Raw genomic sequence first — 13,840 nt, 5'->3', positions numbered from 1 at the left:
GTTCTGTGGCCACAAGTTTACCTCAGAAACAGAGTTACCCATCTTTCTATATATACACATGAAAAACAAACTCAGGCCCCTGCCAGAGCAATTTTCTTTGTAATCTTTCTCTTTCACCTTGCCTCTTCTAGTTGGCTAGGTATCTCATCCAAACAGGATAATTACAGTAATTCAGGGTTGGATAAGATTTTCAGTGTGTACATCTGATAGGACAATTTTTCAAATGGATGCTAGGTCCAGGCTTTAGGAAGTAAAATTGTTGGGGGGTATTTGAATGTTTTTTTTGTTTGTTTGTTTGTTTGTTTTTGTTTTTTACTTTTGAGAATACCAACAAAATGGACAATTATCACTCTGAGTATCAAAGGGTTTTGATGGCAGTCTAATGATACTGTAAGCTGATGTGATGGGGCAGGGGCAGTGGGGGTCAGAAGACACCTTAGAATCCTTTTCTGACTCTTAACTCTTTCATTCTGCTATCACTTTGTGTTTCAGTTTAAGTTTCTTATTTAATTCTCTGGGGTGAGACAAAGCCTAAATAAATTCATAAGTAAATGTACTATATGTTAGGTAAGTTCATGAGAGAGTTTTCTGGTGTGTAAAATGAAGCACATTCGAATCCACTATGGTGTCATCACCAATTCCCATGTATATCAAACAAGACTGAATTGTTAAAGGATTTATCACATCTGAAAACGTTGTATACTTCCAAATGGTTATTTTAATATCAGAATAGAGATAAATATGGACCAATGTTGACCTTGTATTACCTTCCCTTTCATATGGGGCCAGCAGTTGTTGCTTTATAGTTTAATACATGAACACTACTTTCATTTACTTGTAATTTAAACATGGCAAGAATCTTACATGGCCTTATTTGTATTATACATGAATCTGCTTCTTTAAAACAGACCCATATTTCATTTTTTTGCTCTAGTGGCTCCTATCTGCTTTTCAAAGGAAGAGTTGAGTAATTAATTTACTCATGGCAATATCATTTACTGAACTCCTATCATATCTAAATATGCAGACACAGAAAAGAGGCTCCAATGATTACTTTAAAGAGGTCAGGGCTTTGTGGAAATGGCAAAGAAATAGACAAATGCATTTAATGAGCATAATAGTAAGTACTGTTTATACAGGAGACTTTGGAAAGAGAAGAGGGAACTGGTAATTGCATATGTTTTTTTTGGGAAGGTTTCACAGAGGACAAAATGCCCAAGATTACTTCTGTGGAATTTAATGATAGGTAGAGAATAGAATTTTCAAGAATACTGAAGTTGGGGTGCCCTAGAATTGGAGGGACATGCTTTAGGGAAGTATCCTGGTATATCTGAAAGATAGTGAATTGGAGAACGAAGATCAGGAAGCAAACATAACAGGAAATCCATGGCCAGATAATGCAGGGCTATACATGATAAAGAGCTACTCAAGAGGACTTGTTACTGGAGGACCTAGTCAGTTTTGAAGGGAAATTTTTAAGCCCCTTGATCACTGACAAGGGAGGAGGCAGAATAGGAACTTAGGAGGTTCTGATAAGGTTCAAGCAAGTATGGGAATGTCTTAAAAACAGGAGTTTTGAAGATATACTAAGGAGGTAAGATCTGCAGTTCTTAGTTATTCCTTGATTACAAGGTAGGAGTACCCAGAAGAGTTCATGGAAGTTCAGACTAATTTTGTTTGGGTTAAGATAGTGGATGCATTCTGAAAGGAGGAGGAAAAAAAACTCAATCACTAGTGTAGTAAAATAACTTCAGTTTTGTATTTGCTTAGTTTAAGGCCCTATGGGACATTTGGGTAGAAATATCCATATATGGCATTCAGAGGAGCCCTGTGAAATAATGAAAATATGGAGCATTTTAGAGTTGTTATCATATAATTGTAGTTCATTTCTGAATTATTCATATGGCTGGGTCTTTACCAAAATTTGAGTCAGAAAAAAAAAATGTTCTTTCCTTTTTGAGCCTTGTTTTTGACATCCCAATCTGTTATCTTCTGTATTGTTCCTGAGTAAAATTTTGTCCTTCTGTTTTATAACAATGATCATAATTTATAGCTACATATTTATGTTAGCATGTAAAATGATTAAACTGCAATTTCCATATAAACAGGATCATTTCTGACTACATCACTCCTAATTACTTACAATTCAGCCTGACACGTGGGAGACAGTCAATGACTGGACACGTGAAATGAATAGAAACAATTCCTACAAATAAAGAGTGGGGTGAAAATTAGAAATTGTAGGACAAAAGCATACATGACTGAGATTATTACTTATAGGCAAAAGGACTTTGTAAAAGAAATGGTCATCAAATACCCAAATACCGATATAAGAAAAAACAACGTGATACAACATCAGAGAAGCAAGTAATATACCTCATAACTAAGAATACTTAATGATATTATTTAAAATAACATGTATATGATTTTTTACTTTTCAAACCTATTTTGTGTTTTGAGATTATGATATAATTACATTATTTTTCTCTTATCTTTTGTTCCTCCAACCCCCCCCCATATGCTCCCTTGGTCTATTTCAATTTTAGGGCCTCTTTATCTTTTAATATATGTGGTGTATGTATGTCTACCCACATACACACAACTGAACCTGCTAAGTCCACATGTTTTCAGGGTTTACCATTTGGTATTAAATAACAATTAAAGTGATATATCTGTATATTTTAAGAAAAGAATAGTTAATAGCAAAATTTTATTCATCATATCATTTAAGGATTTTTTTTAATTTTATGGGCATTGACATTTGCTTACATGAATGTAATTTACCACTTGTAAGACTGGTAAATATGGAGGCTAGAGAAGGGAATAGTGTCACAGGGAATATGGAGTGGTTATGGATTGTTAAATGGGTGATGGAAATGAATGTGAGTCCTCTGCAAGAGCAATATGTGCTCCTAACCACTGAGTAATGCCTCCAGCCCAGTTAGAAGATTTAACTACATAAAAGTTAGTTAGTTCCACAGAAGCAGTAAAGAATGAATGTGGTCATCTAGTAAGTTCAATTTTTGCTTACCTGTTTCTTAAAATCACAGAAATATTAGATCAAATATTACTGTAAGCCTTTACTAATATAAAAGGGAATTCAAAAGCAAAAGCTCCAGGCGACAGAAGGAAGGAATTCAAAAGTAACGGACATGTCAAGAGCAGCAGAAATTGATGCATGCGTGAGCAGACAGACAGTCAGACAAATAGATGTGACCTATATTTATTTCAGCTGAAGCTTAATGTAGAACGGCATGTTTTACATGGAGAGCAGCACGTGTTCTACATAAAACCAGGAGGCAAAAAGAAGTATGTGGTTAGTGAAAAAGATGAAAATAAAAGCACATCTAGGTGAGTCAGTAGTATCCCAGAAATAGAGCAACATAAAAGATACTTGAGCATAAGTAACTAGGTGTGGCTGTGCATACTTGCAATCCCACCACTTTGGAAGGTCAATCATGAGATATTATTATTATTTTAGTAGTAACTGCTCTGTTGCTGTGAAGATACACCATAACCAAAGCAACTTACAAAAGAGGGCATTTAGTTGGGGTGATAGCTTATAGTTTAGGAGAGTGAGTCCATGGCCACCACAGCAGGAAGCATGGCAGCATATAGGCAGGCAGGCATGGTGCTAGGTCAGTAGCTGAATGCTTACATCTGATCCACAAGCAGCAGGCAGAGAGACATCTAGGAATAAAATAGGCATTTGAAACCTCAAAGCCTACCCCCCATTGACACACTTCATCCAAAAAAAGCCATACCTCCTAATAGTTCCACTACCTGAGGACCCAGCATTCAAATATATGAGCCAATGGGGGTCATTTTCATTGCAACTACTACAGTTATGTAGTTTTAAAAGTGTTCACTGGGATAAAGGAAGGCATAAAACCCTTTATGATATGAACAAGATATGAATAATGTGTTGCAGTATTAAAAAATAAAAGACATTAGGAGAATTGTAAAGTAAAACATGTATAGTTTTAGATCATATACTATATGTATGTGTGTGTTCCACTGAAATAAAAAATAATGGATGACTCAATTTTTCTAAGGAAATCAAGTAGTGCATCCAGTTCTTCAAATAGAGACGAAAAGATGTAATTATAAAAGCGAAGGAAGAAATCATGAATGGTTAAAAAAAAAGCTTTATAAACAGAAAATACAAGTTGGAGAAGTAATTGGGTGAGATTAAAAAGTCAACAGGGAAACAAGAGTCTATGGGCAAGCCTACAAAACTGAAGAAAAATGATTAAATATCCTAAGACACATAAGAAAAATAGATGTATTGTCAATATGTTAAAATATCAACAAAATCCCTGTTGTCTAACTCTCTTTAGGGACTTTAAAAATTACATAAAATTATTGCTCAAGATATGAAAAAAATGAGATGGAATGGTGAATACAAAGTAAGGGCATAAGTTCTTAGAGGGTCTCAAAGACAGTGAGCATCTGAACCAAAGTGTTGGAATGTGCTCATGTGTAATACACACACACACACAAACACATACACGTAATCAGGAATTCTTGTGTCACTTAAGATTTTATTTTAATTAAATGGTAACAGTGCTCTGGCCATAAAAGTAGGAACTATATATTAGATGCAAGAAGAATGTCATTAGTATGAAATTTTATTGTTTTCAATATTTTCATTTTGTGTTTTATTTATTTATGTTTATGGTATTTTTCTGCATGTATGCCTGTGTACCAAGTGCGTTCCTTGTACTCAAGGAGGCCAGAAGATGGCACTGCGTCTAATGGGACTAGAGTTACAGTGAGCTGCCATGTGCGTGTTGGAAATGGAATCCAGGTACTCTGGCATAGCAGTCAGTCCTCTTAACTGATGGACCATCTCTCCAGGCACACAGTACTTCTAAATTCCAATAAAATCCTAGTTGTTTTTCTTCAATAAGTTCAAGGGGAGGCCCCAAGGCCTGACATTATTACTGAGGCTATGGAGAACTCACAAAATGGGACCTAACATGACCACACTCCGGAACACCCAACAACAGCTGAAAGAGTCAGATGCAGATATTTGCACCCAACCAATGGACAGAAGCAGCTAGCCCCCATGGTTTGAATTAGGGAAGGCTGAAAGAAGCTGAGGAGGAGGGAGACCCTGTAGGAGGACCAGCAGCCTCAATTAATCTGGACCCCCAAGATCTCTCAAATACTGGACCATCAAACAAACAGCACCCAAACACACATACAGTAGAGAACTGCTGGGTCTGTGTTCATTCAGAGATGATGCACCTAATCCTTAGGAGATTGGAGGCCCCAGGGAGTTTAGAGGTCAGGTGGGGTGGGAGGTGGGGACATCCACATGGAGTCATCTGGGTGGGGAGGAGGTATGGGATATGGAGCAGTTGGAGGGTGGATGGGGGTGGGAGGATGGAATATGGAGTGTAAAAAATAAATTAAAAATAAAATATTTTTTTAAAAAAAGCAAAAAAAAAAGAGTTGTAAATATACATAGAGATATCATCATGCTTAACTAGCTGGGACAGTGATTTTACAAGAATGTTAATTTAATTGTTAGATTAAAATTTCAACATTGCTATAACAAAATATTTGATGATGCTCTTGTGCAAATCTCTGGACTCCAAGTTCAACAGTTGTCTTTTAAGAAATGCTTAGTCACTGTGGTATACATGGCAATGAACTTTTATTTTTGGTTGGCATCTTTCTAAAGGAATTACTGCTACTAAAGTCAGAGTTGATGACAGTCAAAAATCTATAACAAACATCTACTTAAACATCAGTGTTGACAATATGAGTTGAACTTAGATCTGTGGGGAAAAAAGCAGGAAAAAAAGCAACCTCACAAATCTACAGGAGAATGTCCATATAACAAGTCAATTGCTCACAATCCTTAGGATGCTTCCTGACCATAATCATAACCAACACTTCAGTAAAGGACACTACAATACAAGCTCAGCTTTCTGCCAGCTGCTTCAGGTATGAGAACCTAAAACCACAAACTTCCCTATGCTCTCTCAGCTGAGAGGAAGTCATATGACCTGGAAAACAGAACGTGGTTGTGATGGTTTGTATATCCTTGGATCAGGGAGTGGCACCATCTGAAGGTGTGGCCGTGTTGGAATAGGTGTGACCTGGTTGGANTGGGTGTGTCACTGTGGGTGTGGGTATAAGATCCTCACCNTAGTTGCCTGGAAGTCAGTCTTCCACTAGCAGCCTTTGGATGAAGACATAGAACTCTCAGCTCCTNCTGCGCCATGCCTGCCTAGATACTGCCATGCTCCCACCTTGATGATAATGGACTGAATCTCTGAACCTGTAAGCAGCCCCAATTAAATGTTGTTTTTTGTAAGACTTGCCCTGGTCATGGTGTCTGTTCACAGCAGTAAAACCCTAACTAAGACAGTGGTCAATTTTGGTTCAGAAGTAAAATTACCTAGCATCTTAGCTTTCTCCTTCTCTAAACATCATCTATCATGAGCTGTACTTTTTGAAGTTAAACACAGTTGCTACCCTCTTAGCCAGTGTTCAATCAGTATTTTTTAGGCAGGGTTCACCCCCCCTCCCCAACACACTAGACATTGAGTATTGTTGCTTTTATGTTTGTGTTTTTTATGATTTCATTTTTATTACTACATTTTTATTACTTCTGAACTTTAACTTGACCTTCACTTGATGTCAGAAACAGTCATGAAAGAGGCAATGAAAAGCATAAGGGATCTGAAGTCAGAGTTCATGAATTCAAACCCTGGCTTCATCACTTTCAAACTGGCCACACTAGTTATCCTCTCTTTGCTTTCATGAATTCATCTGGAATATGGGGCAAAATCTTAAGGTAGTTTTACATAATACATGAGCAAATAAAGTACTTAGACTAGTAACTGGGTTAAAGTTAATTCTTATAGGTTATAGATATTAGTATCTTTGCATCCCTCAGGTATTCAGAAATGTAAATCTTGAATGAATAAATAAATGAAAGAGTGATCACATGAGTCAGGTCAAAACTTTGAACCTTTCATGCCTTTACTCTCTTCTCTGAAATGAAATCCAAGGTGAGCATCCAAGCCTCTGTTTAACACTGCTTGAAATCTTCAGCAGTTCCAAGATATCTAACTAAATAAATTCAATCAGTTGATTGTACTTTTTACTGTTTGTCAGAAGGAAAAAAATGAGAGCAAATTAGTGAAAATGGATACTGGAGAAGACCCTAATTGCAAAAGGATAGTGATGGGTTTCCTACCATGGAAGAACATAATCTGTGTGTAATATTTTTCTCTCTTGGCTGAACTCAAGCTTCCTGTAGCTGAAAGCAGATGGCACACAAAAGCTTACACTGTGGAAAGCCAGTTTTCCCTGTATGAAAAGAACTGAGAGAATTGGGAGTACTTTATGTCTCTGCTAAGTGGTGATGGAGATAAAGGCTGGGAAATTTCCTTTGAGTCTCATTGAATTCAAAAGACCTAGATTACCAGAGACAGACTCCACCCTAGTGTCAAACTATTTCCTGGGCTGGGAATCCCTAGAATGACATTAAGCAGTGGCTTATAATAACCATATTTCCATGAGAAAGTTGGTGATGTTTTATTTATATATCACTCTAAGAGGTTATTGTAAAAAGTATTATGCACCATGGTTATAGTCTGCCTGTCTTGTTTTCACTTTTATTTATTTTATAATTCACTTTTATCAAACAAAGGAAGAAACACAATTAAATTGAGAACATAATATATCCTATCTTTTCCACTTACCCAAGCCAGTATAGAGCCATATCCAGCCACTACTTTAGCAACCCAAATTTCAGACCCAGTGCCAAGGAGGAAAGCCTTGTACACATATATCTTATTGGCTGAGAATTCCCAGTTTAAATACTGGCACTGTCACTTGGGTACTTGCCAAGGAACCATTGATACAACACTTAGTCTCGCTAGACTTCACTTTCTTCACCAGTAAAATTGAAATCATGATAATACGGACTCTATAAGTTGTTTCTTCAAAGAACACTGGGCCAGAAATGAATCCAGTGTTGTGAATATTTTGTCATGTACTATACATTTCTGATTTCATAAAACATCAAAGTTTCAATGGGGGAAAAACTCTTCTTTATGTTCACTAGTGACCTACTGTTCCTTTGTAATCTTCCAATATTGTTGAATGGGATCCTGAAACAAATTCACTTTAGAGAATCTGATGGCTGTTATTGACTTTGGGCGTTCTGATACTGCTGAAGCAACCTTGGGTTCTGAATATGTTGTATCTACAAAGTGCTTTCTACAGGTTGGACAAGACTATAAATTAAAAAAAAAATGAGTGTGACTGCCTTTACTCATATGCTGCAAGTTCATCCAATAGGATCTCTTAAGAGCAAAGGTGCTTACTACTCCAAGCCTTATAAAGCTGTCTCTGTAACCGAATTGCTAGTCTGTTCTTCTCCTTAGACCACTTAATTCTTAGCTGCAGGCCAAAGGTGACTGAATAGTGTGGTGAATAACAAGCTTCTTGGGGGAACCCAACCCACATACTCACCTCGATGGAAAATATTCTTCTATATCATAAAAGATTCAATTGAACTATTTGACAATCCTAGCTGAAAACAGTGCTGACTTCCTATAAAATGTAAATCTACATATTCTGACACTTAAGCTGATTCCCTTAGGGTCTCTCTTGATGGTCAAGGAAGAACCTCCACCCCAGCAATCTCCCATTTCCATTCAGATTCTCTTGATTAAATGGCAGAGTAGGTAACTAGAGGCCTTGAATTCAGCTTTGCAGCTGCCATGGCTAATTAAATGGTTAAGTGCTGGATTCGTAGCTATGATTAATACCATCAGGGTTTTTATGTTCTTAGTGTTCATAAATTATGACTGAACAATGAAAGTTTTATTTGGGTTATAGGATTTTTCTTCTTAAAGGATCAGAATTAATCAGTGTTTTCTCAATTGATTTTAAATATAAATCAGAGGTGGCTTGAGTAAATTATATGGCTTAAGTATTAAGAGAATGATCCCAGAGAAAGGACATAATGAAAACCAAGCCACCTTCTTAGTGTGGTTTTGAGGGTCCCATGGCTTTTCGTACTGAATGCAAATCAAGACAGTTAATCAATTTCCTTAAAAATTAGTTCTGGAGCCTTTTGTTCCTGAAGTAGAAGTCTTCTGAGTGATCTAACTAGGAAAGATTCTTAGGTACCTAATAAATATGTCAGGTCATGTTATAGACTACAATTGCCACTCTTTTTGTCCCTGGATTTTCAGTATGACATTGACAAAATCTCCTTAAATTGCATTTTTCTTCCTGCTTGAAGTTAAGTGGTAAGAACCTATTATAATGGCTTTTCTCTAAGCCTCTCATTTGTATTTCTATCCAGTTGGTTTTGAGAGAAGATCTTGGACATAATTAGAGACACACCATACAATTAATGTGCTACTTGCTATTCTGTCTTCTAACTACCCCCCCCCCATGTCTTATTTGGTGAGTGAGTAGGTCCCAGTGTTGCTTCACCCTGATACACTTGAATCTTACCCCCTTCCCTCTCTTTGAGCTCATTATCAATCCTTGACTGTAGCTAGCTATAGAGAGGTTTTGATGAACTTTTAGGAGAGAAATAGCAGCAGAGGAAGAGAGGGCAAGGGGTAAAGAGAGAAAGAGATGGAGAGGGAGGAAGAGAAGGAGAGAGGGAGAGAGAGAAGAGAGAGAGGAGAGAGAGAAGAGAGAAAGAAATAGAGAGGGAACTGGCAAATTGCTGTGATCATGTTTATCTTTAATGAAAAAAGGGTGTTTGAAATCTTTCATTTTCAGGGTTGCAGAAAGACAGCCAATTGCTTCCTGCTCAAAAGGTTCTGTGACTGTTACCAACTAGGCTGTCTCAACTCTCTTGTTTCTGCTCATCACAGTCACATCTGTTTGGATTTCTGTCCCCCCACACCCCCAGGGAAGCCTCTGGAGAGCAGGTCCCCTCAGCTTCTCACAGCTCATCTGAGGCCTGCCAAAAACACTGACAGAGAAGGATCAGCATTCTATGCTCTGATAATTCCCATAAATCTTAGAAAACAGTGCTACAAACCTGGCTCCAAATGAACTCACAAAGAGGGGGACTTGAAGGACTTAAGCATTTCTCTTTGGGATTCCAGGGAGAGTTTATGTTTTGGTGATGTAGGATGGGACAAGTGGCAGGTATTAGAAGATAAGGCAACTGGAGGAACAGGGGTGTTCACAAAATGAAGTCAAGACTCTTAGACCTAAAAAGCCTTGTAAGGTGCATCTCGTCCAGGCATTTTCAAACATTCTGGTTTTAGTAGTTGAATTTTTATGTTTATTTTTAAAAGAAATCCCACAATGATCTGTACTGCACAGAATAGATGGAAGTAGAGGTGCCATGTTTAAAACATTGTCAATGGAATTTACAGGCCACCACTTTTAGGGAGCTAAGACTCCAGCTTGGAAGTGACTGACATTGACCAAGATACTCCTTTCAACAGGAAGAATATCATACCCACAAAACTCACATGGCCAGTTAATATAGGAGATACAAAACAAAACAAAACAAAACAAAACAAAACAAAACAAAACAAAACATATCTCCTGACTAGTCGGGTGTCAGGATAGAGCTCTTTAGGAATGGAAATAGAAAAAAAGTGCTAAGAATGTATATTTTTCGGAATATGATCAAGGCATGAGCTTGGTGGGTACAAGGGGGAACAGGAGGTCTGTGGGAAACAAAGAAAAATAGACTCACACAGCCTAGAAGAGTTCAAACTATGAATCTGGAGGGTATCCAAAAATCCCATAGCAGAACTGCTACTGATAAAGCAAGCCAGGAGAAAGGGTGTTTTGGAAGCAGGTGTCAAAAGAGAGTTCTTATTCTTCCTCCCACTCAAATGCCATTCTACTGGTCTGAGATGGCAGTGGAGAGAAAATATAAGACAAATAGGCTTTTCTAGGATGTGTTGCAATTCTGGCTTTCATTTTGCCCTCCTCAGATACATAGCACTTTGAGGATTTGAAAAATGATATTCATGCTTTTCTTTAAGTTACTAAGCACCTGGGAAATAGAAATGGGTGGTAGGAAACCATAAAAAGCATGCTTTATTTATAGTTAAGCCAATTGGATAATGTGATTTAGAGGGACTCGTTTGTTCCATGTATATATACATGCATGTCTGTGTATGCATGTGTGGCTGCATGTGTTTGAGTGTGTATTAGTGTGTGTCTCTGTCTGTAATATGCTGAGGAGGGTGCCCACAGGGGCCAGAAGACTGTTCGTTCAGACCTCAACAAGCAGTCTGACATGAGTACATAGTACCAAACTTGAGTCTGATGCAATAACAGCAAATGCTATTACCCAGTGAGCCATCTCTCCATCCCCCACAGATATCTTTCTTTATGTTCTGGATTGAACTTGACTGTGAGTCACAGACATCTTAGTTGAGGAGAGAGAGAAGAATGCATGTGGTCTACAGGCAGACAGAGTACATTAAGTTAGAGACATCTTAATCCAGTCTCATCATTTTCACATCCGATATTTTCCCATAGAAATGAAAGAATGAGGTGGAGAATATAAGGAAGTAGAAGGAACTTTTGGATGCCAACAAGGACTATGTCTTATTTATTCTATTATCCCTGTTTGGGAATTAGCAAGATTGATGGGGGAAGGTTGATCAATATGTAAGTAACAGTTAGGTGGGAGGAAAACTTTGCGATGTGCTATCGCACAGAAAGATGACTATACACAATAATGGACTCTATATTTCAAAACTTGCAGATTTTCATGGTAAATAGTATTTGACCAGGTGTTTTTAACATAAAACATTACACAATATACATGCTTTAAGAGACTGTGGTACTTCCATTGTAAGTTTATTTTTTTTATATTTTATGCAATAGCTAAGAATAAAGTTTAGAGAAATAACTGAGAAGAAACGAATTCGAGCAGGAAAGATATTTGCAAATACCCGTGAACTCAAGTTGTCAGTGTTGGCCTAGTGGACCCATGTGCTCATGCCAGAGAGTTCAATTCGCAGTCAAAACACAAACAAGTTGATGGTACATAAGGACTAGGAGAGCAGATGATGTTTGCATACTTGTACTTTGTAATGGTAATTGCCCCTCTTGGCTATATATGCTCAAGTCTTCTTCTATGAGTCTGTTTACTGACAGTATCTAAACCCAGAGAAGCCAATAAATCCACAGGCACTCTAAAAATATTCCGGGGTTATTTAAGCAAATGGTAAATAGCTCTCCTGGAGAAATGAATGAAAAACAATGTAGGAAAGCCCTTTTCATTTCCTTGTAATATTTCCTAATCCTTTGCCCTTGAATAAGGTACCAGAGTAAATTCATTCCAAATCCCAAATATCTGGCCCTGGTCAAAGTTTCTTCTGATCTAGCTTTTGATGAAATACTTCCCTTCCTAGTTCCTGAAATTTAACCAATTGCTCTTTCTGAGCGGAGACATCTCTTCTTCCATCTGGAATCAATACCAACCACTCACTCATCAATAATTTTCAATGGATTTTGACTGATGTTGTCTATATGACAAGGAAATGTGAATACAGTGAACAAGAGGAGCTCCAACTGTGCAGGCATTCCAGACACAGTGGGAGCAAACCAGGGGTCTTTCCTCCATGAATTAAGCTGATGTTTTCTTTGCTTTCTCAGAGACTCTGGGATAAGTTAAGCATTGGTTTTGCATTTTAGTTTATTCTGAAATGACCTAGGAAAGAGGAGAGGGTCCAGTACAAAAAGCGTAGAGCCCTAGTAGAGCTTTCTATTTAGCCGTGGAGATTAAAACAAAACAGCAATAGCATAATAGCATCTAAAGGTACAGAGGTGGATGGACTATGATCTCTTTAAGGCATTTACAAGGACTGAGAGAAAGAACTTATCAGTACAAATTAGCTAGTAAAAGGCCAAGCTGATTCCAGAATTTGGGGTTATAGATGAATCTTTCTGGTTTTGAGGAAGAGGTAAAAGAAGGAAGCAGGAAATGGGGGATGGAACAGAGCTGAAATGAAGATCTGTGCTATGCTCTTTTCCCCCAATATTGCCCGTGGTACACGTCCAGGCTCGCTGCTTGGCTCCCAAATGGCCAGATGAGGGGGCGAAGAGGAAAAAGAAAAAAAAAAAAAAAAAAAAAAACTGAGACTTGGCCAGCACACTTTGGCAAGAAAGGAAAAGTCAGCAGAAACCACTGGGTGGCAGCGTGGTGTGCTGGAGCAGCTCTGCAGTGCCTGATGCTGCCGCTATAGTGGGGGCTGAACCCGTCTGTGTGCCCTGGCCTCCTCTCCTGAAGGGCTACAAGTGTCGTTATGCAAAATATCTCGGCAGGTCTCTGGTGGGATGTGGGCTATTACTGAGCCATGTGCAGGAGTCTGGGCAACTTCTGGGGTTCTGGCTGGGGCTAACTCTGAGCCCTGTACTCAATGCACACCCTCGGTCCTCTTCTCCCAGCCCCAAAGCCCAGCACAGCTCAGCTCCTGCAAGGCAACTATCTCACCCTAAGTGCCTCCTCCATCACCATTTCTCCCTAAGCCTCTTTTAGGGAAAAGGACAGAGGGCTTTGGGCGATGGGGCAGTGTCTTGATCTTCTACAGGTGTTCGTGGGAGCCGGGACTCTGCACCCGGGGGGTGGGGCGGTCGGGGGCGGCGGGCGGGCGGGCGGGAGCCAGTAGCTGGGTTCCGGGAGGGAGGGGCCGCCGAGGCAGGGAGGGGGCCTCCGCCAGGCTGTCGCGCTCTTCTGGAGGGTGCCTGCAGCGACTGAATTCCTGTGCTGCGACGGTGCCGCGCCCAGAGCAGCAGCCACAGCGACGATGCCAGGCCATTACCTGTTTGATCCCTGCGGGAAAGCTGGCACCGGCCAACTTTT

General features: G+C 38.9%; 1 protein-coding gene across 5 annotated transcripts in view; it reads left to right on the top strand.

The window, feature by feature from the left end:
• Fgf13 (fibroblast growth factor 13) overlaps positions 1 to 13,840 on the top strand; it is a 518,718-nt gene that overhangs the window by 432,126 nt on the left and 72,752 nt on the right. The gene's annotated exons all lie outside the window — the stretch shown is intronic.

Source organism: Mus caroli, chromosome X, assembly GCF_900094665.2.
Source record: "Mus caroli chromosome X, CAROLI_EIJ_v1.1, whole genome shotgun sequence".
In the NCBI taxonomy this organism is placed as follows: Eukaryota; Metazoa; Chordata; class Mammalia; order Rodentia; family Muridae; genus Mus; species Mus caroli.
Note: the sequence above shows the minus strand (reverse complement) of the source record. Positions and strands in the feature narration are given on the sequence as shown.